Source organism: Monopterus albus, unplaced genomic scaffold (assembly GCF_001952655.1).
Source record: "Monopterus albus unplaced genomic scaffold, M_albus_1.0 scaffold129.1, whole genome shotgun sequence".
Lineage (NCBI taxonomy): Eukaryota > Metazoa > Chordata > Actinopteri > Synbranchiformes > Synbranchidae > Monopterus > Monopterus albus.
In genome coordinates this window covers 1,411,888-1,436,564 of record NW_018128009.1, presented here as the reverse complement: position 1 = coordinate 1,436,564, position 24,677 = coordinate 1,411,888, and the positions used below count along the sequence as shown (strand labels likewise).

General features: G+C 39.6%; 1 long non-coding RNA gene across 2 annotated transcripts; it reads right to left on the bottom strand.

Moving 5' to 3' along the window:
* Positions 1–270: 270 nt before the first annotated feature.
* LOC109967468 (uncharacterized) lies at positions 271–23,998 on the bottom strand. Of its 2 annotated transcripts, XR_002275937.1 has the most exons (4): positions 23,882–23,998; positions 23,282–23,331; positions 1,255–1,360; positions 271–469 (listed from the first exon to the last, which is right to left on the bottom strand). It is a non-coding gene; the product is annotated as an uncharacterized LOC109967468 (long non-coding RNA). The 2 variants fall into 2 exon arrangements; XR_002275936.1 differs by lacking the exon at positions 1,255–1,360.
* Positions 23,999–24,677: the final 679 nt, after the last annotated feature.

Genomic DNA, 24,677 nt, shown 5'->3' with positions numbered 1-24,677 from the left:
CAGCAAACATACTGACAGGGAACAAACAGTTGGCAAACAGTATCTGGAAGACTAGACAGCGCTCGGAGCACAAACCTTCACCAAGGAAAATTCCGTTTCCCATAATGCCATAAAAGCTATATTCCCATGATAGTTTGACCCCCATAATACGACTGCTTGACCATAAAAAACTACTGCTGACATTTGGAATGATGCTAATATCATTATTATTAGTTTGAAAGTTATTCAAGAAAAAAAGATAAACACAACAGACATCTACTTGTTGTTTTAGGGGTAAAACAGTAACTTCAGTGAGTGGACCACGGGCAAAGCAGTGAAGACATCACATATGTGCAAGTTTATGCTTTGCTTGTTCAACAGCTGTTTGACATACTGCTCATAGTCTCCATTACTGGTTGATTGTTGCACTCTGGAGTAATCCTTCACGTCCTCTGCTCAGCTGTGTGTGTTTGAGGAGCGCAGCCCTCCTCTAAACAGAGAGGAAAACAAGAAAATAATTCCATTACCACAATCATAGTAAACTTCTATTAAGTTTCTTCCAGTTTTATTTTATGCACATTTGTTTGCAAATAATCTGGATGTCTGTGAGTAAAGATGACTGTAGGTGTAATATGGTTTCCCCCACCTGCAAATTTGACAATTAATGCTCATTACTTTTCTCTGGGAGAGGTCTAGCTTGTCCACTCCTTTTACAGCAGGTCAATTAGAATCCAGCCGAGTAGTGCACTTCACTGATGGAGCACACTAAAATCTTTGACCCCCTGTGATTGCACTGTGTGTCCACTAACAGTGTAATGGGCTAAGAGTGCTGAACTACAGTTCTCATCTCCTGTAAGTACTGGCCATTAAAAGTTAGAGGGGCCATATCTAAGTCAATATGATCTATGAGAGACTTAATAGCCACTCAAAATTTAGATCCATTCACACCACAGCTCTTGGGTAAATGGGGTGGTAATTGATTTTTACAAATAGTCATGCAGCAACAATGTGCAGAATTTAGTGTTGGTATCCTTTTGCTTTGATGTTGTAATCTATCAAATTTGAGCTGTTCGTCGTTTTTCTGTGTAGGCATCTTACAAGATCAGCAGATTGCTGCAAGCATTACTGTACATACTGTAGATACAGAAGCAGATGGTATGCAGGTGTAATTTGTTTTATGTAAAAAAAAAAACCCCCAGTAGAAAAGAGCAGAATGAAAAAAAGCTCTTCTGTATTGTTAATACATATCTACTCAGCAAGTTCGTCCTCCCTCACAGATGAAAAGGATGTGCTGCCATTCTCAGGAGTCAGCTCTTCAGGCACTTGCACCATGGTCAATTTCCTTAAACACGCTCACAAAGACGTGGCTTCCTCAGCAATCCTGTTAGAGAGTAGACCAGCTCAGCTCCTGCCCTCCATGTTGTGTTGCTGTATTGAACCGGTATCTGATTCACTGACCTTCTAGCTGCCTCATGCCTTGATAATGTAATCTAGCTGCTGGTTCACGTTTCTCCACCTGCAGCTCTCCTCCATTTTCTCTCTCACGCCACCCATGTTAGTCAGTCACACACACACACACAATCTAAGAACAGCAGGATGTTTTGTATCTTCCTTTTTAGTTTGTTGACTTAACCTCTCCCCACCCTATGGCTGGGTATTTTTGGAGGGTTTACGTACTGCTAAGTTGAACAGAACAAAATAATGGTCAACAGTGAGTTATAATAAAACTAAGACTAGCTCCTGACTAAAAAGACCTGTGCATCCCTCAAGTTCCCATCATGCTGTACTGAGAAAATAACAAATGAGGATTTGCTGCATCTTGCTATTTTAGTTCACTGGAAAATTAATAGCTATGGGTTTTGGACTCTTTGGGGAAAAAAGACATTTGAAAGCATCACCTTGGGTTCTAGGAAACTGATGACATTTTTCAGCAACTCAACTGATTAATATTAATTGAAAATGCTAGATCTAAAACAAGACCTCAGTAACTCAAAATGGTCCGCAATGGGGGAAAAAAACATCAGTCTTTAGTAAATAAGATATCAATCCGACATTCAGGGACACCTTTTGGCATTTTGTGTTACTGTACATACACATTTCCTTGGTGCCAAAATAAATAAATAAAGAGACCCTACAGTCATTTGTTACCATACCATGAATAAAATACATTACACAGTGCTTTTACTCTTTGTATTTGCATCCTTGTTTCTGCATTTTGTCTTATATCCTTCCATTATCTATACCACTGGAACCAATCCCAGCTGACACTGGGCCAGAGGCAGGGGCCACCCTGAACAGGTCGCCAGTCTATCACAAGGCTGACATGTAGATAAACAACCACACACACACACACACACACATACACACACACACACACACACATACACACACACACACACACACATACACACACACACACACACACATACACACACACACACACACACACTTCTATGGGCAATTTCACCAGTCAACCTAAGCTGCATGTCTTTAGACTGTGGGAGGAAGCTAGAGTGCCCGGGGAGAACATTCAAACTCCACACAGAATGGCCCTGGGTTGGCCCAAACCCAGAACCTTCTCACTGTAAGGCAACAGTGCTAACCACTGTGTCATTGTGCCACCTACGTATTGTTTTGTGAAAATGGATCCAAACAGAGTTATTGCTTAAATGTACATAAACCCGACCTGCTTTTTTTTGTTTTATACAGGCTTAAGCTTCTTTTCCCACTTTGTGTTTCCTAATGATAAACAAAAGATTTACAGAAAGGTCTCTAGTGTTTGAGCAAATCCTACTTAAACATCCCACCTGCTTTATATCTCAGTGACTGACTAGCTGGTTTGTGGCAGTGAATCTCTCATTTTCCCCCTCGCTCTCATTCCTGATGTATTGTGCCATCTGGGAAATCTGTATCACCAATTTGCCTTGAGCTATTCAGCAGTCCAATCTATAAGTCAGTCTATGGTATATACTCAGTTACAAAAAGCAGACATCCAGTTAGGCCAGAGAGCATTTGCTTCAGGCCACCCACAAAGCACCAAGCCCAGTCTCTCAGAAACTGTGGTTGGACATTGTAGGAATGAGGGAAGAGAATGGATGGAGTTGAATGGAAAAAGAAATGGACTTAAGTGCAACACTGGGAACAAAAGCTGACTGAAAGGGGGAAACCAGAGGATATTTTTGTGTAGCTATGCCCCTTTGTCTTTCAAGCATATTAAAGCATTCACCTGGTCAAGAAAAAGTACGCGCACGCACACACACACACACACACACACACACACACCACTGGATATACAAGACATAGCCTCATTCGGAATACATAGACATGCAAGCACACACACCTAAGCAGAGAGTTTTGCATGGATGTGCTTCTGTTAGCTGTGGCCTGGTTGCTAGGCTACGAGCGATTCCCCTCTTTGGAGGGGACCTGACATTAGGGAAAGTAAATTGACCACAGGAGACTAATCTGTTGTAAAACAGCAGCTGGAGTGCGCACACACACACACACACACACACACACACGCCAGCTCTGTATTTCAACATATACTTTTTCCCATTATAAAAACATACTACCTTCCATTCTCTACTGTACATCACCCGTTTCTCTCTCTCACACACACTATAATTTAGCAGTTGGCATCCTCTTTGGGCTAGCAGCGTGACTATCATGGGACACTTTTACACACCCAGTTTTCCTTTGTTGAGGTATGTGCATGTATGAGAAAGTAATGTGCGTCTTTATGTGTGTACCAGGTTGTATGACCTAGACCAAACAATTCAGTAAAGCATAAAATAGTCTACATGTTGATCATCTCCTCACCACATTTTTATCACAAAATAGTATCAGTTAATATCAGTTTGGGTAGCGAGTAAAGATTCTATATTGATCTTATTGTCAATAAAAACAAAGAACATTTTTTGTATTGTCGGTGTAGAAAATGCCTAATGTACAGTAGCTCTGTGGCACAGAGCTCCATTGATGTCCAAAACGACACCATCTCACCTGCAGTACATATATAAACCCACACACACACTATATAAAACCACAAACCAATAGGATTTAATCCAAAACTAAAAGTTCCTAATAAATCCTATTTACTCATTAATGTTTGCAAAAACACTACAGGTCCCAACTCTTTTAGGAACTAACTTAGAACACCATGTATTTCTGAACAGTTTTTAAACCAATGGGCTTAAAGCTGAGTAGGCAAAGCAAAAATGGCTACACGCACATCATCTGTACTGTGCCAAGGTATCCAAAACTGAGTGCCACAGACAAGAAAGCAAGTTTTTAATGGTTTTGGTTTATTGAAGAAAACTAAAGTAACATTAGCCACACCCGTTACTCCATGCAAACCGAAGCTGGGCCCCTCATTTATTATTATTATTAACCCATAACACTGGTTAACGACGGTTTCTAATGTGAATCACAGTACAGCACTAACAGACATAACAGGTACAGTATGCGGTAGGCTGTATGTATATAATGGCACTTATAAGCAAAGAACCAAAATTCAAATATGCCAATCTATAGTAAATACGAGTGTAGCTATGCTCTACAGTCAATGCAGATTTGAAACTGTAATTCCACTTACTTTTCAGTGATCTCTCTCATAGGTTTTAGCTGGATATGCCTTTAGCATAACCTGTTTTGGTTTACTCCAAGTCTTGGACACAGGCTTGAGTTGGCATGTGCAATCCATTTGCTGTGATGACATCTTGCGCTAGCACTGATGTCTACATTATGTTCAAATGACACTATGCGTTTCTATCCCTGCAACATCTGGATGCAAAATAAGTTCAATCCACTCCTTGGAGAGGGAAATCTGAGCCAGTTTTAACATAATCCTCTTCTCCTTTCGGCTAGTAGATAGTAGAAATAGTGGATTTTAGCAAAATCCACTATTTTGTGGGTAGCACAACTAGCCATCTTTATGTACATTCTCCTGCCTCCACCTAACAGGGTCAGACCGACCTCTTGACGTGAATCATTAACTGGCACCCATATACCTATGTTGTACTCTTTCAAATGTTTTTGTATTCATTCTTTTCGCGTACCACAGATGTTTTGTTTCTGTTTTAGTATAAAATGTATTTAAGAAATGTCTGGAAGGTCATTGGATGGGCCAAGCAATTTATTTGGGCAGGCACTGCCCCTGAGGCCCGCCCACAGCAACAGGTATGACACCAGCCTTATCCTTTAAGTGCACAGCATACAGTACACAGGTCTGTCAACTTATGAGCAAAGTACCTCTGATGCCTGGCAGGGTCAAACTCCCCATCCAGCTTGTGTATTAATAAAGTGAATCAAATTAAAATGCATAAAATGGCAAAGTCGCGATGCTCAGTCTTACCATACTTCTGCTCCATACAGACACCACTTTGATGTCTTTAATGTATTCGTGCTCAAACTCTTACATTTGTTGCAGTCACTATGTATTTGACTATCTTCTCTATGCCCATATTGTCTAGAAGTCTCTTAAATGAACCTGTAATGCTATCTGATTTAATTGCCAGCACAGATGATTCTGCTTTATGAGCAATAACCCATTCACCCCAGGGGTATATCAATCCTAATGCATCTATTAAAGTCTGCCTATGACATTATTATGATTAGTCACTTTGTTTTTCCCGGATGGGAACAGTACAAATCTGAATATGAATAGAGAAATATTTGTGATTATCTATTGTCACCACACATTAATCATAACTAATCTCCATGACTTCGATATTAAATGTATTCCTGTGTCCTTTATGGACGTTCTCACCTTGTTTTTGAGAAACAGATGGTATCAAGCATAGTTAAATAATTATTCTTGAAGGATGTCACTGCCATTTCTTTGATGCAATATACATGAACTGATGTCATTTGGCTTTTACGTCTGGGAATTTGCTGTAACCAACCAATTCAGCAATGACAGTGGCCACTGAAGATGTCGTCCAGTGCTGGAGGATAGGAACTAGGTGGCAACATTAGATATTACAGTTGCTCTTTAGCATCCTCAGCTACTATACAACAATTTTATATTGACACATGGGACAACTATCCAAAAAAAAAAAAAAAAATCCCATTGTGCCCTTTCATCTGCTAATAACTCCAGGAAGTGGTCCGGTATGTCACATCCATATTCAAATGTGCTCATGCTTCATTTAAATAAATCAACAACAATTCATATTTATTAGTGATTAATAATCTGAATAAAACTCAACAAAAAAGAAGTAGACAGAAGCAGTCAGTTTTCATTCATCAGATTATAGCATTTATGAATAGCTAACCAGCAGAAAGTTTTGGCACAACAGCTAAAATGCTATTTACAGTGCTCGTCTCTGAACTGAGCAATATATTCTTACTAGAGTGTTTAGTGTTACCTTAACAAAAATGTTCATTTTAGATTATTTTACACCTAACAAAAATCCCAGACAGAGTTTGTGAACTAAAGTATTATAACTAGAGTATTTGTGACAGACACCATATTTCCGGTCCTTAGGGAGAAGACGAACACTTTCACCAGTATCACATTCCCATTGTAATCTCATATCTTATCTTACAAAGAGAGTTTGATGTGTTCTCATGAATTATTCCATTCCCTTACACAGTATTTTGTCATTTACTTTGGATGCTCATCTTACTATACCAACAGCTGACAGAAGCTTTACTCTCTTTGGAATCATACAAGTGATTTACCGTTGTAAAACTCTGGGCCGTCATGAAGGCAAAGTGAAAGTAAATTCTTGACATATTCCCACAAAAGGAGAAGAACATGTCTACAGGTGGACAAACATTTGCCAAAGCAGTGTCAATTGGTGCCACATCATCACATTAACCAGAAGTTGTTTTGCAAAAAGTGCTGTGAAACTTAAGTCCACAGACAGCTATTTTAAAGTCTTCAGCTATAGACTGACACGTTCACATCAAACTAGAGGCTTCTTTCAGACTCCCTCATGCACCTTAACACAGCTGTTTATGAGCTGGCACACAGGTGCTCTTAAAAGTAATATTGCACTTTCATAAAGTTGGGGACTCATAAGAGACAAATAAAAAAAAGAAAAAGAAGAATGGTCAAAAATCCAAACAGGAGAGGACAACTTACCCTGACTTTTGTTCGTTAGTTCAGGTCAAATTCCAGAAGTGCTGGTCATTTCTCATAATGCAAATAATGGCATCTTTTACTGAGCCATTTCCTGTCTGGAAGGTCTGGACTTCCTTACTGTGCAGTATACAGCACATGTTCTTAATATAAAACCAACGATCCATTTATCAAGGAATTTAGCAGTTTTCCTAAAACATATCTTCCTGGAGTCTGAATTTACTCTGTGCTATTTTTGGTGCCCACCCATAAATTACTCCCTTGCCTACAGGTCACATACAGAAACAAAACAAAAGGGTAAATAAACATTAACCATACACTGACGATATTATGTACTGTGGTACCACATAGTGTGACTTCTACAGGATTGAGTACATTAATGAAACGTACAAAGTCCTTGCATTGACTGTGTGACAAAACAGTTTGCACACCACAAAAATACACCCATGTTAATTGACACCACCAACAACAAACATGGCTTGTCAAATAATGTAATGGCCAAACTATGACCAGTGTTATGACAAGAGTGAACTGGCTGCAGAGGAAACCGTATCTGTGGCAGCCCACTACTGCTTCAGCACTTTGAACAGCGCTGCCCCACTCAATGTCTCAAAACACACACACTCCAACACACTGTTGAGCAATCATGCCAACCGCTGAGCACCAGAATACAACAAAATGGTGTGATGGTGTAAAGAGCAGCTTATGGGAAAAAAAAAGGAGCATCACATAGGAGACATGAATGCATAACAGAAACAATGTTAACATCACAAGCTGTTCACACAGGCCAAACAGAAAGCACTGTCACAAACATTCAATCAGCAGACTGTGTTACTGCACAGAGTAACAGTAATGGAACAAGTTTTTCCAATGGAGGAGTTTGCTCAGTGAATCAATCAATGAAGTCCCCAAAGTCTGTTAACATCTTCAGGTAGGCCATAGTGATGACAACAATATGCAAGAAAGGTTACTGATGGTGAGACGCTTTCACCTTGGTATAGCCTCATTGTTGTCCCCTGCAAGGGAGAGAACTTTGCCCCTCGTGCGCTGGTGTGGGTGTACAGTCTGGAGCGGAAAAAGGGACTGTCCCCAAAGTTAGCAAGCCAGTGGGTCAGACCCTGCACTATACTAGAAAGACTGGCAGGTGTGGCGTATAGGGTGAGACTAATAAAGCGGGACAAGGCGGTGGTGCTCCACAGAAGTAGACTTGCATCATACTGACTCCGCCTGAAGGGGGTTGGACATTAGGAGCCAGCCTCAGATCCTTCTCCATTAGCCCCCCAGGAGCCACTAGGGCTACCCCAGCACCAGTCCAGGCTCCCCCAGCACCTGTGAGACTTTATGGGTTACTGGGGACAGTAGCCAGTCAGGTGGTAGCTGTGTGGCATTGGGAGGGCATAGACAGACTTGGCGGGATGCCCCATAATGCCTGTGGTGGTGTGTATATAGTTTGAAGGGTTTTTAGTGGGGTTTTCAGAGTGTGTTCTGTTGCACCTTTGTATGGAGAGAAAAAAAAAGACAAGCTCTGGTCTCCCAGCCCTTCTTAACCCAGCAAAGGCTACAATACTACATAAAAAGTACCACAGGTAGCTTTCCTGAAGCAGATACTGTATATGACCAGAAGCACACCATAATCATGTGACCATATACTGGTTGGCAACATACGTTACCTTTCTCTGTAATACTACTCATTTCCCTGCATGCAAGCTGCAGCACCCAGGAGATACTGCAGGTTATTGACCCTCCTTCTGTGAGTTCAGTCCATACTGCTGATTCTTCCATCTGAATCAGACCAGGATCTTCATTATTACCTTATTATAGTCAGAGAGGAGGAACAGTTTGTGTTTGTTTTGTGGACATATGGCCCCATTAGTAGGGTAATGACCCCACAGTTCCCCCAGGATACACACACACACACACACACACACACACACACACACATTTTTGTGTGTGTACATGTCTTTCTGTGGCCATGAGGATAAATTTCAGTTCAGTACCATCATTGAGGACACTTTGCATATTGGCCAGCTCTCAAAATAAATGTTTTACGGGTTAAGAACGGTTTTGGGGGAGGTGCTCATGAGCACTGACATATGATAACATGATTTACTGTAGTTCTGCACAAAGAAATATTTTTCTTAATATAAATTTGCCCAGTGTCTCAACTTCTGAAAATTTTCAACAGTTAATACATTAAGACTTGCCTTGAAAAGAATATACACCTAGGAATAATAGGATTGTCTCATTTGAACAACATATTGAAAATGTGGTAAAGCAGTTCAGACCGACTATGTTTTTATTACAGACATAAGACCTGTTTGTCCAACCAGTCCAACTATGGTGACCTACTATATATGAATGCTCCAGCTAATTATGTTCTTAAATTGTATTCTGCTTACCGTAGTGCAGTGAGAGTTGGCTGACCATCCCTCTCCATGAGGCACTAGGGACACTGGTATATTTTGTTTATAAAGCCAAATTAAAACATCCTCTCTGTAGATTAGACCTCTGTAGTAGCAGATAGACCTCTGTAGATTTATCTTGTGTACTCATTTTACCAGCTATAATCTAAGATCTAATGATTCTTATTCGTTGTCTGTCCCAAATGTCCAGACAGGAATAGGGAAGATGATTTTTATGTTCTCTGCCCCACGTTTGCAAAAGAAGTTCAAGTTGCACTATGTGACAGATTTGCCTGAATACACTGTCCATGGCAACTGCACCAATAAAAAACTGTTTCTTTGTAAATATGAATCGTCATGTCTTTGAATTATCTTGTGAATGCTGTCATCTTGGCCAGGGCACCAGTAAAAAAGTCAAAATTAAGCTCAAAGGGATTTTCCCCTGAACACATATAGGTTAGGGTAAAGGGTTAGGGAACATATGTCACCGAGTGTCCTCGCAACAGCCTGCGCTCATTACTCCTGCACGTGTGTGTGTGTACATGTCTGTGCATGTGTGTGTAACCTTGGAGACAGGCCAGGACACTTAACACTGCCCTCAGTGGCCACTTAGACAGATGAATCTTCTCCATGCACCATTTGGCCTGTGACTACTGCTTGGATTGTGGTGCTCTCACTACACACACATTCTTGGGTTCATCACTTACAGGGTCCGTATATAAACTTATTCATTTCCAGGAGATTTACCCTAACCTTAATCCCAACTTTAACACTCCAGCTAACTTGAACCAAAGCTGACATTTGCTCCAAACTTACACACCGTCATTGTCATAAAATTCAACAAATTAGTTATGGGGCCCAGCCTCCAGTCCCCACAAAGCAGTATGTTCCCAGTGTTTCGTCCATATAATTATATATTAACAAGGCCACAGGCTTCACTCGTGTGGAAACTGTACATTTGTTGCATTTCAAGTGTCTTATATGATTGCTTCTCACTCAATGACTCACTCGACCAGAACGGCCAATTGAGAATGTCCCAGTACTCTTATATCTTCTCTAAGGAACAAGGAGGCTGCCTCGAAGAGATGAGCAAGGATACAAGAGAACCCTGTGGAAGTAATTTGTTTACCTTTTTTAGAAATCAGTTGGTGATTGGACACTTCAGATGAAGGACAGAAGGAAAGCATCTCATGTCTCTGAAATGCATTTTCTCAGTTCTTCTCTCCTCACATTTTTACCCACACATCTTCCGTGGGCAGGACTAAGATCCAAGTGAGGTAAATGTGGCTATATATATATATATATAAGAGACCTGGGACGTAAGCTTCAGCTTTCGTTCATTTTCTGGAGACTTAATCTAACCACCATTTCCCTTAATCTGCCTTTAACCTAGACCAACCTGACCCCAAAACTAAATCACCTGAAAATTACATGGAAGGGGAGTCCTCACAGTCCAAGTGTATAAGCAGGTTTCAGTCGCCACAAAGAAATACCAGGTGTACATACAGATGGACTTCAGTTTCATTTTGTCTATGCACTCTCACATACAGTAGTGTACTGTATATGCACAAACACATACACAAAGAATTAAGTCTGGCAAAAGAATCAGGCAGAGATCATGCTAAAATCCTGTGGGACTAAGTCAGCAGATTTTGCTATCAGACAAGTCCTTCTACCTGTACAGCCTAATATACAATAAATAAAGTCATGTAATGACAGAGAAATTATGAGCCATCCTGGACTGTACTTTGGTTGTACAGAGCTTAAAGGACTTCACATGTACACCATCAAAATAAGCTGGAAGTGCACGTGACGATGCTGACAGCAACATGAACTTTACTAAACTGAGTGATTGCCCTTGTCCCATTGTTTTTCAGAAGTTGAACCTTCCCCCAGGAAGCAGGTGAACTTTTCAGAGTTGTTGCCAGCAACACGTTCTAGCTGACATATTGACTTTTGTATTCCAACAGCAAAAACTATGGCATATGATATACACTGTCTGCAGTAGTATGAAAGCTTGTTTTTTAATATTATGTTACAGTGAGAAGGAAAAGGAGTGAGTGGCTGAACATGGCTGATTTTAAGTTGAAAAGACCCCAAAACGACAAAGACGTGATTTCATGCCATTGTCTTCAATAGAAAGGCTCTTATTGTCTTAATATCTCAGGGGCACAAACTAATTTTGCAGAGTATTGCTCACTTTAAATTTTATTTTTTTCATCTTCATTCTATAAAATTCAACATTAAATGTGAATTTTTTTCATTCAGTGCTTTGGAAGTAAATCATTCACCAGCTGGTCTGTGACTTTGATGTTCATTTCCTCTTTCATAAAAGTCTCGCTCATTCTGCCTTTCTCCCCCCCCAATCAAACCCTTCTGGGTACCAATTAGGGCTCAAAGCTGCTGCCGTGCAAGCACATAGGTGTACGTCTGTGTGTGTGATGACGCCGGCTCAGACAACAAACTATAGGCTACCTGTCAACAAGCACTTCAGTGCTCACCATCTGCTCCCACTGCAAAATGGTCTTCATTTACCCAACACTCACAAAACAACACTACTGTCCACAACAACACTATCACATGTAGCTGATAAAAATAAAAAAAAAAAGTTTAGACCATAATCACCATTAGTGTAAATGTCTGCTTGTGTGAAGAATGGAGGGAAACAGAGGTTTTTTTGTGTTTGAATGTTTTGTTTCCTTCCTTTCATATCACTGTGTGTGCAACTCGACTGCCAAACAGTTTCTTGTATATTGGTTTGATTCCTAATATCCTCATGCTATTCAATAAATACAGCATCAATGCACATTGATTAACCCTGACCCTTTGAACGTGTGTGTAAATACATTTACCTCATCTAAATTTATGCCTGTAGTCCTAAAAATTCCTGTTGTAAATCAATGATGTAACAATTGTCCACCAAAGCAATTTTTGATTTTATGTCAATGTGAGGTTTTTAATTAGAAATGGATCAAAGTAACAATAACCCATGGGACACATTCATTCTGCCTGGAGTAACACAGTAGGAAGGTCACAAGTGTGTACAATTTTTCTTTTTGTGTTTCTGTGAAAAATGTTTGCCTCCTCTCCCCTCAATCTGCCTTTCACACCACCTCCCTTGCTCTCATTCTGTAGAATGTCATGCAGACATACATTGCCACCAGCCTTCAGGCCATGGGGACTGAATTCAGCCTATATTTATAGAGGGGTTGATCTGCTCAAAACATATGTTCCCCTTAACAAAGTTATCAATGTCAAACCCTTCTCTCTGGGGCTCCACTAATGCTACATTTAGGTTTGCATGCATAATACTAAAGGCAGCTGGACAGAAAGTATTGGAGTTGAAGTGAAAGCTAACAAGCTATGCTGTTGACCTTTCTGGGTGCAAATAATTTTATAGGTGAAGTATATGGCAGGTGGTTTTAACAATTAAAGGGTCTCACTTGAATATCCATAATTGCATTTTGGATATCTAAATAAGCATTTTGACTAGTTGAAATCACAATGTGACTAGTCAAAATGATAAATCTGCAGTTGTAGCCTGACCAGTAAGAATGACAATTTCAGATATTTACATTTCAAGTAGTCACAATTCCTCTTTGGATATCTGAAATGACATCACTGCACCGTTTTTGCATTTATTAGCTTGGCAGAATTCATATTACAGATATCTACAATGTATTTATGACTAGTCAAAACTATCATTTAAGATCATTGCAATTAAATTTTGACTAGACAAACTTTGAACTAAAGATACAGTATCTGCAACTACATTTAAACTAGTGAGAATTCCTCATTGTCTTGAATGGGAAAACTAATTTAAAATATCTTCAAATCAATTCTACCTATCCAAAATGTGAATTCCAGATAACTCTAATTACACTGACTAGTCAAAATCCAAATTAAAGATATCTTTTCTGTAATTTTGACCCATCATATTTCCAATTAGAGATATTTAATTCAGCACATTCAAAGGATATCCAAATGATCTTTTTGGATGTCTCAAAGATATGACTAGTTGAAATCCAAATTGTAGATATCTAAAACTTGAGTTTTGACTAGTTAAAATGTAACTGCAGATACCTTATATTTCAGTTTTGACTAGTCATAATTGCATTGTATGTAAAAATAAAAAGCTAAAACACCATATTGTTGTCTAGGACATTTTGTCTATTCAAAAAGGAGCTCTGCACAGTCAAAATTACATTAAAGATATTCTTAATTTGAATTTTGACTAGTCAGTGTAATTACAGATATCTGGAACTCACATTTTGGATAAGCAGAACTGAACTCTAGATATCTTAAATTAGTTTTCCAATTGAAATCAGTGAGGAATTCTTTGTAGTCAGAATATAATTGCAAAATATCTTTATTTTGAATTTTGTATAGTCAAAATTTTATTGCAGCTACCTTATGGTTTTGATTGGTCATAAATACATTGCAGATATCTTAATTGTAAACCCTGTCCACCTATGTAGTGTTAAAAGGGCTTGCCCTAAAGGTTTACTCTGGACAATGTGTGTTTGCGTTGATGTGGTGAACTAGCAAAAAGACTTAAACTAGAGTATTAACCTGAACAAAATATCATCCCAGAGTGTACCACAGGAGATTAATTTTAATGGTATGTATGCCTAAATGAGTATACACTTGCATTAAAAAAATAAATAAAATAAAATCTTCATTTGAAAATTCCATATTTATTTAGTACTTGTCCTTTTTTCACAGTTACAAAAACAGCTTTGTTCCTGCTGCTATCATTGAGATCAATAAGTTGCAGTAACATTTATTACTTATTTAGTTGGTTATTTTTACTGATATTTCTCCCTCTCAGTTATTGTATATGTCTTTATTGGTAGAGACTTCAGAGCATGTGTTTTATTGTGCCGTTTTATGTCATATTTGTTTGTGCTTTATCTTGCTGCAAAACAAATCTACCTACACATACAAATAAAGTATTCTAACCTAAGCTGAAGGTATACAAGGTATATTTTTTGGAAAATAAACTGCAATTTCAAAATTTTAAACAGAGCACAGAGAGCTTCAGATATTGGTAAGGGGTTTAATATGGTCTAAGGATACAGTGAAATCTAGCTGATGATAAAGTAAAATATACATGTACATAATCTGCAGTATATAGTTTATAACTGGTTTATAGTAAAACTAGAAGTCGGAGCCCAGGAATGACCTGGGAGGACGAGAAACTTTTACTACTCAGAGAAGAAGAGCCTTGAGATGAAGGTTGTGTTCAAAGCAAAGAGTTCTGTCTTAATCCTCTTGGAAAAACTGGAAATCTCTCTTTAGTCCCTAATGGTGCAGGGGAAATTTCCCAGATGCCTCAGCAGAAGGGCAGGTTGTTGATGACAGGAGCAAACTCAAGGCTGTCTGGAGCCACACTAAACAACAGATGAACAGAGAGACCTTCCACAATAGTAGAAGGGGAGACCTGCTGTCCTAAAAGCTATAACAGACAATATTGGTACATCTTATGTCTCTTACAAGATCGTTCCTACATCCCGGTAAACCCAAAAGTTGTTCTGGTCAGCTGTGGATGTTCCGATTCTCTCATATTGGTTCCGAGGACTAAAGGAGCCCTTTGTGAAGTCAAGTTGGTGACTGGACACTTCAGATGAAGGATCTGAGGAAAGAATGACTCTTGTTGTTAATAGTGCGTTTCCTTGAGCCATTTCTCCTTGCATCCTACGTGAACAGGACTAGGGCACAATGAAAAGATGCAAGGGAGTGAAACAACAGTGCTTATAAGAGACTTTGGATGTATCCATATAGTCCTGTTTCGAACTTGGAAAAACCTCCAGAAGGTCAAACTCAGTCACAGGGGATATGAACCCCTACATGCATTTCCTAATGAGAGTGTCTCCTTTTTTCAAATGTTTGTATTAGACAAGACCAGAAAGCCACACAAAGAGCTGAGCAGAATCATCACAGCTCTGTCCCAGGTTTAACAAGGATGAAGGACATGAACAAAGAACTTGGGAACCATACAGAGACGGTTCAAACAAAAAATGGTGACCAAGTTCAACTGCGAATCAGACAGGTTCTGGAATGTCTTGTAGCATGTAAACACTTGCCCCCTCTGTAATTCACCGCTCAGAAGTGATATCCATCCATCCATCCATCCATCCATCCATTCCATCCATTTTCCTCCGCTTATCCAGGACCGGGTCGCGGGGGCAGCAGTCTAAGCAAAGATGCCCAGACTTCCCTCTCTCCAGACACTTCCTCCAGCTCGTCCGGGGCAATGCTGAGGCGTTCCCAGGCCAGCCGAGCGACATAGTCCCTCCAGCGTGTCCTGGGTCTTCCCCGGGGGTACTCAAACCCCTCCACCACTATAAGGTGGCGGTTCAAGGAGGGGGGAAGTGATATAATGCCTCTAAATCCTTTCACAAGTCACCTCAAACACACAAACAGGTTTTCCTCAAAATTATACTTCCAAAAGTGACAGTTAAAGTCCATCAGCCTGGCAACTAAACAGTCCACTAAAATGAAGACATTGTTAGTCGTGTTTATTCTGTACAGTTTTTGATAACAGATGGCTTTTCACATCAATAAATGACAGGCGAAGTTGGAGAAAATCTTTGCTTAGATGCACAGTTTCTTATTCCCTGCTAACGGCACTATGACTCACTTTCAGCTCTTTAGTTCAAGCACTTAAGTGAAACTATTTACATATTCCCATGAGGACTCTTCCGTTAAAGAGCTGATGCCTTCATTCTCTCTCTCCCTCTCCTTTTTTGTCCATTACTCCATTTTTCTCCATTGATATGGGCCCATTAGACATTAAAAGTATAAAGCAAATTATTGCTGTGCACTTTGCTGTGCAGCTGTGGAGACAACACAGGCAGTGGCCAGCTCTTTGAGCAGCCAGACACTAAATAAAAACAGATTTAATGACGTTTTCCAGTGGAGTTTCCTCTACGCCGTCCTTTATCTTTCTCTGAGGTCACACAGAGCAATAATATAAAACCTCACAAGTCTGAAAGCTCTGTATATCAACATGACATCCACAGCCCACGGGCCCTGCTCAAGCTTATGTATCAGCAGCCCAACGCTTGATGACCAGATTCTCTTCAAGGACTCTCGCTGTTTCTTCCAAGCATCAGTTCAGCTATCCAGCTCAATAGCACGCTGAGTGGGGACCACTTTATGCCTCACATGCCCCATGGCAGCACTATGCATTACACATGCATCTCTCTGTGGATAATGTGCTCAGAAATGCCTTTTGCTTGCCCTTGTTTTTGGACACCTTCTCACGATGAATAATGACAGACATCAGGGTGCCAAATGTCCCGTGCAGGACACTGTAGGTATTTCTCTGCTAACAGGAGGGGAACCGCATCTGTTTGGCTGCTGAATACATGGCTGATTCATCAGTCTCATGAACACAACTTGCCTTAAAGTCACAGTCTGCTGTTTCAAGAATGCTCTGAGAAATAGGTTGAACACAATGTCAATGTCAAATGCCATAAACACTGGCGATTTTGTCTGGCAATAATAAATAATCATGAATAACAGCAAATGGGTGATGGTAAATGACAGAGGGGCAAAGTTTTGTTGCTATCACATTGCACAACTGATGGCTGTAGCTTTAACTGAGATTTGGCTCAGAAGCAGGGCACCAGTCTAACTCCTCTGAAGGACACGCAACCTGATACAAACTCTCCATGGGGGGAGAATTTGCCATCATTTTATTTTAATGCCTCAATGTTCAAAACTTGCTCAAAGTTTGCGATGACGCTGAGAGCAGAGGTGGAGAGGGTGTACGTGACCCATAATAGAGGAAGGAATGTAAGAGACAGAGGAGCCGAGGGATAAGAGGGTGAAAATAAGCATAAGTCATTTGGAGTAGCCTTCCCAGTTTCAAAAGATCAATCTCTTACATCTGATGGATAATGATAGCAATGCTTTCAGTGCAGTTTTGCTCTCACCTGAGACACCCTTACTTTCTACTTCTATCCTGGGTCTAACCAGGGTTCACTGCAATGGAATAAAGTTTTTGTGTGAAATCAAACAACAATGTAGCTACGACATACTGTAATGAGGGAAAGTTACTTTTTTTACCCCAAGTTTTTAACTGCCAAACTCTAAAGGCAGGAAACTGTTCCCAAAACACATGAATGAATGAGAAACCACCGTCAACTTCACATAAATGGCCAGAGCAGGGTGCATAGTTCCAGGTGTTTTGGCACCACCCCCACTCTTTTTAGATAAATCACAATACATCTATTCTATTTTTATACAACCATTATAGAGAGACACATTTTTACAAAAAAGGCCCTTAACCAGTGGGATTACTGCTTGTTAGTATGTCCCTTATTTCCGTGAACCTCTTTGTTCAAAGTCTTGTTTACATTTAGTGTCTTTCACCAACACACAGTGCATGTATCCTTGAAACTTAACAGGTGTGTTGGGTGCATTTTCTTCATGAAAACATTTTTAAAATTGTTTAAATCATGCAGCATTTACATCTATGTTTGCAATCTTCTTCTTCACTGACCTTGCAGTGACATTACTACGATTGTTGGTGCTTTACTGCCACCATCTGTAAATCAGCAGAACAGGGTGAAATCAAAAGGCAAGATGTAAAGAGCACCATAGCACTGCTAGTGGTGAAAGACAGGGTACTTTAACTGCAAATGCAGTAACATAACATGCAAACAGTTCACCTACTTAGTAAATATACTGTACAGACAAACTGTATTTAACTTGGGTCTTAAACGTGCCAGATCCTTAGTACATCAGGTGTTGGATTTAACAATCCAGCCAACATCTAAACAACACTAGCTGCAATGGGATGTGCTGTTGGACAGTAAAATACAAGCACAAGGGAAAAAAATAGCAATTTAGGACAGGTATGCTCAAGTGACTGGAGCTGAATGGAATCTTACTGCTGGACATCAGTTACGTTAATAAAGTGCAAGCATGATAGTTTCATAATTAAACACATTTGAGCTTTCAACTAGAAATATGATACATTACATCACTCAATAAAATGTAAGCCAACAACATTTTGGTCCTGCATGGTAAAAAAAGGACATCTCCATTTTGACCTGATTTTTGGATCAGTGTTCACTTACTCAACTAAAAAAAAAACTGTAGCTCTTTAACTCAAACCACAGAGAAATGGCACAATCAATATGTTTCTTAGCCTCCGTCTGCACTCTGCTGCCGTCTCCCTTCCTCATTTAATCACAGCAAGCACTTTGATGATGGATAGCTATGGAGAAGAGGGTCTGCAGCCAACTGGAAATCCTATATAGGAACACTGTCTTTTTCCTGTCTCTATCTTTCTCTCTCTCCCCATCACAAAGTCATGATGCTCTGTCTGTCTTCTCTCTGTCTCCTTCCATCTCTGTTTTCGTCCGTCTCCTCCCTGAGGCCAAAATGCCTTTGTCCAGGGAGCAGGCTGTTTATGAGCATCCCCACCGGAAACACACTGATAAATGTCACTGTCTGCAGCGAAATTAAACATTTAGTGATAGTCCTCGAAAATGGCTCAGGGACAACAGTAAACTAGCATATCTTGGAATGCTCTGCTTTTTGTTGCCTTTTCATGTTTTTTTTTAATTAAGATAGGGTTTAACAACGCATCAGTGCTCACCATTCCTGGCTCACATCTCCTCCTGTGTTTGTTCAAGGAAGGAGCAAGAAGACGACCAGCTGAGAAGGTCTGTCAACCAACTGCATTCTACTTTTGAACCTAACTCCTTACTGATGCTGTGAGTTACTGCAGGTTTGTGCTTTTTCAACTCAACTTCGAAATGGCTCTTGCTGATCAGCTCTCACCCCACATCTTGAATTTGCATGCCAAAGAATAAATCACATTTTCATAAGCAGCTCCTTTCCTGTTGTCTACAGATTTGAGTATCAGACAAACAGTTCAAGAATGTTTCCTTGCTCTGAACTGCAGATGCTTCCCAGCACCCACAGCGGCCATTTAACGGCTCAGTCTCTGCCTGGCTTTTATGGCCATGAATCTTAAAGAGGCCCTTTTCCAGAATTACGGCACATTGAGGTGTGGCAGAGAGGCAGGAGGAGAGCTCTCAGGCATTTTAGGGGACAGGTGTTTTATGTTCTGTGTGCACAAACACACAAGTTTGTCAAGCAGTGTGTATGTGTGTCTTGTGTTGAAGGCCTGACAGAGGTAATCACTCAGTGAGATGGAGGGATGAAGCAGCTTTAAACGCCGACTGTTTTAGGCTTCACTGCATAACCAAATAACACTCTGTGTGTCGCAGAGGCTAATAAGGCGTATTCCTTTTCCAAGCAGCTCAAGGGGAAAATAGCCTTCCTGCTTTGGGAAGAAAAAAAAAGAGCTACTTTTACAAGATACAGACTTTTCTTTTTTCTCTCCTAAGCTGACAAATAAATTGCATGCAGTTTTAATGGTTTTTCTTTTGCGTGCAGTCGGGAGTGGAAATGACACATTTCACTGCCCCTGCAATGGCTTCATTGGGTATTTATCAGCCCCGGTGACTCCTGGCTGTGTTAATAATCCCATAGGACTGGTGTAATGGATTCAGCCAAACCCCTGCTTTATCCCAGGTATCCTCCCTTTCTTCCACTAAATCCACAGATTATTACAGAAAATACTTTTTCTCTCATATACTTGTTCTGTCAAATTAACTCTTAGCATCCTGGCCCTTTGGAGGATTTACAGGATTTTTTTTTTTTTTGCTTACTTTTTGCTGAATATAGGATAATCACCAGTTCACTGTGGGGTTTTAGAAACAAAACTCAATCTCACATTTTTTTTCTCCCGTCTATCTCACTGAGCTTAAAGGATCCAAGTTTTACAGATAGATGTTATGAGTAAAGGCTACAAGAGATACTGAGTACGAGATACTGTTCCACTTTATATGAACTTAGAAAAAAAAGGGTGTCTACTGTTTATATCTGTATATTGCAAGTATATTTCTGTAAATAATTTAGTGAACCTTACAGTTATATGCATGTCATGGTAATCTACCTTCTAGTTTACTGAATGTGATGACAATAACATGTAATGTCTGAAACACAGGGCAGGGGGAAATATAACACCCTAAAGCTGCTGTTAGTTTGTGGTTCACCTTTTTTGTGTATGAAACTATACAAACTAGACATCAATAGATTTTTTTATGTCAGACAAAAGCTAACATTAATATATTATTTACAATCCATTATATTCAACTTTGGCATTCGTGTTTAATTAGTGTGCTTTGTTTTTACTTTGTTGTAGCTCCATTACTGATCCAACATCTTGTTTCATGTTTTAATTAAGATTTTTTTTTTTGTAATACACCACACTTATTTATTAAATTCTCATTGTTCCTGTTTGTCATTTGCTTGTCCATATCATCTCTTTGCTTATTCTTTTTCAGTCCCATTCTATTTTTCTTTCCCCTATCTATCCATCAATGCATTCATTTGTCTCTGTATAGCAATTTCTGATGACTAGCATCCAGTACAATGCCTTTCTCAGGCAGGCAAGGTCTATGGATGTGTGATGGAGTGCTCCGCTCAGCAACCTGGCAGCGATGTGAAAAAATTGATTTTCTGACAGATTAAAGAAGATTAAACCAGCCATAAAAACAAGCAGGAAAGTGCTTAATGGACCATATGTGCACAGTAAGTTTTCATATGTATTCTTTTCCCGTTCTCCTCACGCCATCCATCTTATTTACACAATGACAGGTCACAGACCATGCTAATGTGACCATCATGATAGCTGGACTGTGTCCTTCATATTATTTTGCAAAAGATGTGCATATTCTCCAATATAAACACTTCAGAGAGCTGCAGGTAAATAACCGTTTCATGTTTTTCCCCCCTGTAAATTCAGTTGTACTCATACACCACATTTAAAGCAATCGATCTGACTAGTCAGCAACACTGCTTGCTATGCCAACTCTTGCATAAACAGAGTTGTCTAGTTATTTACAGTGTGCAGGGTAGATGTATTGAGTATATTTAATACAAATCTTTAACAATGAAATCTTTAAACTGAACCAAGTATGCTACTGAATCACCGTTGTCACCAGTAGCTTTTAGCAGCGGAGCTCCACTTACTGGTGACTGAGAGCACCACTGTCAGTCATGAAACACAGTTACTTCCTCATTAAAGGCTTATTAATAGGCAACAAAAGCTGCAGAAACATTGATAATACATAGCTGCAATAGACTGAACTAAATATAACAGCATGAAACAACAACAGACTGAATGTACTACAAAACTGAAAACAGCAAAATGTTATGAGGCAACAGCACACAATCACATTAATAGACCCGAGTGTAAATACATCCTAATGGTCTATCCTTAATCAATTTACTTGCTTTTTGTGTTAATAGTCTGCCCTGCCGGACAACAAAACCTGCCCAAACCTAGATGTTGGTCAGTTGCAGACAGCATCAGTTTCAACCCTCAGTGACTAAGACAGCTCTTGCTCCATGTGCTTCACAATAAAAGCCCTTTATTGGTGCTTTAGTTTAAAGGTTTGAATGTGAGGCAGTAGCAGAAAGCATTTAATATTAGCTTTATGCAATGAAATATTTTAATAGCTCTGGCTGCATGAAAAAAGAAAAATGTAAAATGGCCATCTCCTAAATGAAAGAATTAGTTTAAGCTATAGAAAAATACATGGAAGCAGTCACTTGCACTTGTGCTTAGGTTAAATCAGGTGTTAATATAGTGAAAAAAGCCATCATTTGAGGAGGTGTTAGAATGTGAACAACAGCTTTTGCCATAAAAATACGCCATACAACACCACCAAGTCCAGCTCAAAAAAATTCACATGCCTTTGATGAAGATAAAAGTAGCCAAAGTCATGGTTGGGTTGAGTTTGTCTCAGCAAAAATTAGCTCATTTTAATATTTGGCTCAGGCTCTGACTACAAACCATGTCTTAATGTTGTAATTAACAAGGCCCAGAGTCAGAATCTCTTATTATCAAGTTCACGTAAGTTTACAAAAGTCAGAGGGATTCTGGAGTTCAGCCTCATCACATTCACATTTAGGGTCCGACGAAAAATTAAAGAACAGCATATCCTTTTCAAACAAATGTTTTTAAAATTCCCCACTTTCATTGACACCGCTGGCCATTAGACTGAAACACAATACATTGGTTATAGCACAGCTGAATACACAATACATAGACTGAAACACAATACATTGGTTATAGCACAGCTGAATAAAAATAGACATTCTGTGATCTCTTCAACCTTTGGGCTGATGTGGATTTATAACAGAGCAGACAAGAAAATCGGCCACAATGTAAAGGTGTTAATCATAATTTGTGCACCATTATCTGTGCCTTTTTAATCACTGGATTGATTCTGAATTCTCACAGGATAAACTGTTCTTAGCCATTTCTGTAATTGGACCATGAAAGAGCAGCACTACAACGACACAGACGCATGAAGCACAGTTTCTTTGACAAAGCACGCTGAGCAGCACGATGTGTGACTGTGGCTTTGAAGCTGGAGCTTATGAGCACGTAGAGAGAAAATGTCTCATCCCATGTTGTTTTCTCAGTAAATATACAAGGACAAACTAAACTAAAAAGTTTTGGGAAAATGCATTTTTCCCCATGCACCGTTACTGTTCCTCTCAAGCAAAAACCATGACATCATGCATCTGTAGCTAGTCATCAAACATTTTGCTGCTTCATAAAGTGCAAACACCTCAGCACATGTTGAGTGACAGCAACTAGCATTCACTAACCATGTAGCAGCTCTACAGCTAAATCACAATACAACATTTTCAGTGATGTTAGTATTAGCTTACAGTGCATTCCAGCTCAAACCGAATATGAAACACTCACCCACTGTAGACTTGAACTTGATCACCACCACACAGGACATAAAATGAACTCTGAAAACATTGCAAAGGGATGTTTTACTGCACCATATGAAGATAGTGTGTACACTACACACACAGTTCAAGCTACATGCACCATAAAATAAACCACTACTAGTGTTTAGTTGAGATTTTAGACCATCTTCTTCTAGAACAGTTAAATGATAAATAAGTATGCGTCATCCAAAATTAACTCTTACATCTAGGTGTTCAAAACTACATGAGAATTTATGTTTCATGTGAAATGATTCAGAGCATGTTGACAAAGTCGCTGCTGTAACCGGGAGAGATTTAACCCAGTCAGAGGCCCCTGGACCCGGTATGGTAACCATCTTCCATCATCACCACAAGCAAGAGATTTACCACTACACCAATGAAACTGCCTCACCAAAACAAACACATTGTGCATCAGTATAAACTCATCTCATTTCTACTTCATCACATTTTACAAGTAACACAAACATCTCTCTCCAACTGTTCAGCACAACAACAAACGAGCATTGTAAACCGCACAGTATAGAACATATTAAAGCCAGAATAACAAGTATTAAGGTTAAGCACTGACTTATTGAGGCAGGCAGGTCAGTGTCTCCGCTTTGACAAGTCTCCAGATCCACTTTGGTCCAATATGTATAAAGAGTGTCGATACTGAAACTGTCAAACAGTCCTTCAGAACACTGGGTTAATGACCAACTGAGAACAGGTGTGCAGGCAGGTGCCTGATTAGGTGACAGCAGAGTCGGCGAGAGCAACTAGTGGAGAGGTGAGTTATGACAAGAATTGGGAAAACAATGTTGAAAAAAAGTCAGAGAGAAAAAGTCACTGGCCACTGTCTCACAGTGCATAAAAATAAGTTTGTACCCAGTGATACAGGGGGAGTGCAGTACTATAAGGTATTTCTGCCTGATGCACAGAACTGAGAACTATTGCTTCTTCAAATAAACTAGTGATTGTGTATACAGTATAAAACATACAGTATAATAATGTGGGCTGCCTTTCAATTCAACTCTGGTTTCAGTTTATTCATAATGCACCATCACCCCAAGGAGTAGCTGCACACTCAACCAATTAAATGAAAATATTAAACACAAACAGTATATGGGTATTCACATGCATAAAGTAGAAAGCACAATAATTGGTAACAATTATGACCATTAATCCAACAAAACTGAGGTTAGTAGTTGCCAGCTGGTCTACTGAAGGTGTATGCAGTCAGTAAAACTAGAAGGGACCATGGTAAAGACTGAGCCTACTTCATGCACACTCAGTGGGGAGCTTAACGCCAAAGGAGAGGAGCTTGGTTAGCCACAGTTTATTTTTGTACAATCTAGAAAGAATTTATAACTAGAATCAGCAGGGTG